This window comes from Muntiacus reevesi, chromosome 1 (assembly GCF_963930625.1).
Source record: "Muntiacus reevesi chromosome 1, mMunRee1.1, whole genome shotgun sequence".
Lineage (NCBI taxonomy): Eukaryota > Metazoa > Chordata > Mammalia > Artiodactyla > Cervidae > Muntiacus > Muntiacus reevesi.
Genome location: NC_089249.1, coordinates 83092494 through 83098493, shown reverse-complemented (window position 1 = coordinate 83098493; position 6000 = coordinate 83092494).

The following is a 6000-nucleotide window of genomic DNA, read 5'->3' as shown; positions in this document are numbered from 1 at the left end:
ATTTAAGATTTTGCACTGTGTTGATAAGTAAAAATGATCTATATTATCCTTTTCTGGTGGCAATTTATATGTTTTTGATATCCTGACTTGCCAGGTTACAATGTGAGCTAGAGCATTTTCTTTCATTTTCTGTGCCTTTATATATTAGGCTGTTACAATTATTTTTCTGTCTTCAACGTGGAAATGTAAGCTGAGGGAGAGCAGGAACTGTCTTTTTCTCACCATTTACAATCTTCCCAGTACCAAGAACAGTGCTTAACAGCTCACAGAGGCCCTAAAAGATTTTGAAAAATAAAGGTCTCCCTGCAGATCTAATGTACAGCTCTATAGCTTGGTGACTATGGTTAACAATACTGTATTGTACGCATAAAAGTTGCTAAGAGAGTAGATCTTAAGTGTTCTCACCACACAAATGGTAATTAAATGAGGTGATGGAGGTGTTAACTAGCTTCATTGTGGTAAATATTTTGCAACATTTAAGTGTATCAAGTCATCAGCTTGTACTCCTTAAATTTACATGAATATATATCAATTATAGCTCAATAAAGCTAGAAAAATATGATAAAACTCTCCCCACTTTGACCTCTCAAGGTACATAGTGTCTAAACTATAATGACCATTTTCTAGTACTATATGCCTTAATCTCCCTTACCAAGTTATAGATTCCTTATGCACTCCTTTTGCTTATTTATTATTTTTATTTTATTTTTGGTTGCACTGGGTTTCTGTTGCCATGTGCGGGCTTTCTCTAGTTGTGGTGAGTGGGGGCTACTCTTCCTTGGGGTACTCAGGCGTCTTCCTGCAGTGGCTTCTCTCGCTAAGGAGCACGGGCTGTAGGTGTCCGGGGTTCAGCAGTTGCAGCATGTAGGCTTGGCAGTTGGGACCCCTGGGCCCTAGAGCACAGGCACAGAAGTTGGGGTGAGCCGGCTTAGATGCACCGAAGCATGTGGAATCTTCCTGGACCACAGATAGAACCTGTGTCCCTGAATTGCTGGGCAGATTCTTATCCACTGTGCCACCAGGAAGTCCTCTTTATATGCTTTTTGTGCCTAGCAAGAAAGGGTCTAATGACTTCCTGTTAAATACATCAATGAAAATTTCAAGTGATATGGAAGAGCACTGTAACATCTCTTGTTTATCCTTTCGCCCTGCGGCAGGGAGTGTGGGGATCTCAGTTCCCTGTCCCAGGATTAAACCCATGCCCCCTGCAGTGGAGCTCCGAGTCTCAACCACTGGGCCATCAGGGAATTCCCCATGTAACATCATGTTTTAGATGAGGTAACAGGGGCAGGCCCAAACAAAACTTTTCTCCAGCAATAGCCACCTGCATTGCACTCCTTATTAACCTAACCTTACTCTTTCTTGCTCAATGCTCTTCTGCTGCCCCGTAGAACCTGTTATTGACATGCTTTTCCTTTCACCTCCATAAAATTTACCTGTCCTATTTTTTATTTCCTCAGGGCCTAAGGTTTCAGCCAGCAAATCAAACAGACTAATTTTCATTAATAGAGAACAGTAATTAGAGAAGCCAGAAGGAGCACACGCATAGGCAGTAAAGGTATACTTTCAATAAAATAGTGTGCTTTTTCTGATTATAAATTACATATTTATTATGGAAGAAATTTTAACTACCAAAAAATAAAATAAAAACCACACACAAATCTCAGAGAAATGATAACTTTTTTGTGTTAATACAGCATCTCAGTTAAGAGCCCAAATTCTATTGCTTCAGCTTGAATCCCACCTCTACTACTTTCTAACTGTGTGACCTTGAACAGGTTACTTAATCTCTCTGTGCCTCAGCGTTATCATCTGTAAAACAGGAGTAGTGATAGGACCTATTTTTGCTCTGAAGATTAAATGAGTTAAACATGCACAAGGTACTCAAAACAATCACTGGCACATTGTAAGGTCTATGTAACTGTTTGCTATTGTTGTTCTGGCAAATATTCTTCCAGATAGATGAGCCCAACCAACAGACAGGAAAGCGATATGTCTATAAAAACACATGTTTTTAAAAGAAATTGGAATCATCCTTATCGACACTACTTTTATTATTTGTTTCTGCCTAAAATTATACCATGCATTGAAATAATGCCATTTGCAGCAACATGGATGGACCTAGAGAGGATCATACTAAATGAAGTAAGTCAGAAAAAGACAAATACCATATAATACCACTTTATGTGAAATCTAAAATATGGCACAAATGAACTTATCTAGGAAACAGAAACACACTCACAGACATAAAGAACAGAATAGTGGTTGCCAAAGGGGAGGCAGGGTATGAATGGGATTGAGAGTTTGAGACTAGCAGATGCAAACTATTACATAAAGATGGGATAAACAACAAGGTCCTACTGTACAACACAGGGAACTATATTCAATATCCTGTGATAAACTGTAATGGTAAATGAATATGAAAAAAGTATATATATATATATATATATACACACACACATATATATATACATGTACAACTGAATCACTTTGCCGTTTAGCAGATGTTAACACAGCATTGTAAATCAATGATACTTGAATATAACAAAAGGTTTTTTAAACTATATCATGAATATTTTCCCACATTTTAATATTCTTCAACTATAGATGTCTCAAGCTGGTAAATGTATGGTCAGAATTCAGACTTCATCTTTTTTTTTTTTAAACCAAATAGTGTTGTTTTATTATTTGAATTTTAATGCTATAGTGTAGTATACAAAATTTCCAGTTTATCACAGTCCTCACCACTTGATAGTATTCTACTCAGAAGCTTCACACATTTAGTTTACTGGCTAAGCTTTTTGTACCCAACATGATTTTTAGTAGTTGAATATTCTTTCATTCTATAACTAGACCATACTGTACTTAAGCAGTTTCTATTATTAAGCTTTTGTTTCTAACTCACTATTGTATTAAAAAAATAATGCTGTGACAAACATCCATAAACACAAATCTTTTTATAGATCCCTATATCTTTTCCTTAGAAAAATTTCCTAAAAAATAGAAATGCTGGGTTAAAGATTTAATATTTTCAAGATCTTTAATATATATTGCTGAATTGCCTGACAAAAGAATTGTACCAGTTTACATTTCCACTGGCTCATTTCCTTGAACAGCTGCTGACACTGCCCAGAAAAGGTCTACTAAACAAAAATAAGCATCTTTTAAATATGGCCTTTTGAGGACACAATATTTTTCCCTCCAGCTGTCCAACCTCATTCTTTTCCTTGCTGTTCAGACAACTAACTGAAATGGTCAAGAGAAGACAAGAATCTTATCTATGTCCTTAAATGATACCAACATTACCCAACTGTCTCTATGCCTCAAAGAACTTGCTAGTAAATGGGACTAAGATAAAGGATAGCTTCAGTCTCTCCTAACTTCTATCATTAAGATATAAAATTACCATTAGTGTAATTATTATTGTAATTGTTAATAACAGCAGCTATCATCTACTGCATACTTATTATGTTAAGGTGCTGTAATAAGCTCTTTACTTTCAGTAATCCTCATGGTAGCCCAGGAGATAAGTATTATTTTAAGTATTACCACAGATAAAACTGAGGGTCACACAGGTTAAAGAAACTCATTTCAAGTTACATGATGATCAGCAACAAAGCCAGAATTGAAGCCTGGACTAGTCTAACTCCAAGACCACTATACTAAAATGTCTCTAAGAATACGGTTATAAAAAAATAAATCTAATTAAATACTTTTAATTTCTCAAAAGAATTTCATACATGTAGCCTGGTGCTGATGATAATAAGTTTGTGGAACATAATGAAGTGGCCTTGTGATTGGTTCACAGAGTAGGTAACTGAGGCTGGCTGTTGCAGGAAACAAGAAACACAACATCTTACATGGTCATTGCTCCCCAATAAGATCATAATCAGGGCTTCCCAGGTGGTGCTAGTGGTAAAGAATTTGCCTGCCAATGCAGGAGACATAAGAGACGCGTGTTAGATCCCTGGGTCAGAAGATCCCCTGGAGGAGGGCATGGCAGCCCACTCCAGTATTCTTGCCTGAAGAATCCCATGGACAGAGGAGCCTGGTGGGCTACAGTCCATGGGGTCACACAGATTTGGACACGACCGAAGCGATTTACCACACAGACAAGGTCATAACCAGCCCCATACTTGCACTGGAACTTAAAAATTACTCACATCAGCACTTGGAACTAGATGTAGATGACAGCCCTATAGATCTCACACACAATTAGGCTTCTCCTAGCTGCAGCAGGAATGCCAATTACAGAATTATGACAGGAGTTTCAAACCATCCTCATTCAGCAAGTTTGTTCTTTTTCTGTTCTCCCGCTGACAGAGCTACTTTTAAAAAAGAAATCATTTCTGCAAACATTTGAAGCAGCTCAGCCCTCTGGCGTTCAGCATAATAAGACTCTGTCAGAACAATCTGGAAATCTGTTTTCCAGTGCTTGTCTAAAAGTTCCTGAGTTTTTTCACTATAAATTTTGGGGCTGTTATGGCATTAGATTAGGCCAAAAATATAAACATAAATGCAGGCTTTGACTTGTCCAAAATAGCATATTTTGAATACCACAGTTTTATTACTTTATATTACTTAGGGGGCCTTTAAAAAATGTCAATATGATCTAAAATAATAACAAGGTTCATTGCATCCTTAATTTCAGCAATTTTCTTCATAAAATCAACACACAATAAAATGATTATACTAAGCGTCTGTTTCAGTGTTCTCGATCTTTTTGGTCCCAGGAACCCTTCACACTAAAAAGTTATTAAGGACTTCAAAGAGCTTTTTTTTAAATTATGTGAGTTATAGCTATTGATACTTGCCATATTAAAAAATAAATCTGAGTTTCTTTTTTTTTGGCTGCACAATGTCTTAGTTGCAGCGTACGAACTCTTAGTTGAGACCCAGGCCCTTGCATCGGGAGCATAGACTCTTAGCAACTGCACCACCAGGGAAGTCCCAAAACTGAGATATTTTCAAACTGTTTATTAATTCATTTAAAAATAAACCCATTGTATACTAAATATAGAATGTTTTAAGAAAAATAACTTTATTTTTCAAAATAAGAAATTAGTAAGAAGATGGCATTGTTTTGTTGTTGTTTAGTTGCCAAGGCATTGCTTAACATTTTTGCAAATCTCTTTAATATATGGCATTAAGCCATATATTAAGAAGACAACTGGATTCTTTCTCATATCTGCTTCTCCATTCAATTTTTTTTCCTCCATTCAATTTTAAAAGCTTGAAATAGTTGAAGAAAATCCAACTTCACACAGATGCATAATTATAAAAAAGAGGAATATTTCAAAGCCTTCTTCAAATAATTGTGGATATTTTTCTTTGATACTATACCCAAACTCACCAAGTAGCAGTTTCTAAAAGATTAGTTGCAAAATATGGATTCTGACAGCATATCAATAAATTTTTCATACTCTGTTACATTAAAATTCATTACTTTATCTTGAACTTATCTTGTACTGGTCATTTGAAAAATACTGAGCCACTGTATTATGCAGGCTTTCTGAATGTTAAAACACTTCATTGTTTAATATCAATATATTATGTTTACGAACACAACCTCATTAGAATATCTTTAAGTGTGGGAAGTTGTCAAGTTCACAGAGGCAGATATAATTCTCCCAGAATTCTTATATTTGTTTAAAAGCCCAGATTTGATCAATGGCAACAAATTTGGTGAATTGTTTTCCTTGAAGTGTTAGACTCACTTTGCTCATTTTTGAGAAAACCCCTGCCAGTTACCTATGTCTCAATATCCGTAGATTGTCATTCTTTCAAGCAAAATGGTGTTCCATGACCAAAAAAATGGCTAGTTCAACTCACAATTCAAACAATTCCACAAATGCTTTTCCACAAAACAACCTTCATACCTTGGAATACAACAGGAGTGCTTATGTGAACCAACTTCATCACCCAACACATCAAAAACAAATGTACTCAGGAGTCAACATTTAATAAAATTAATTTTCCTGCTTCATCAATAGTCTTAAG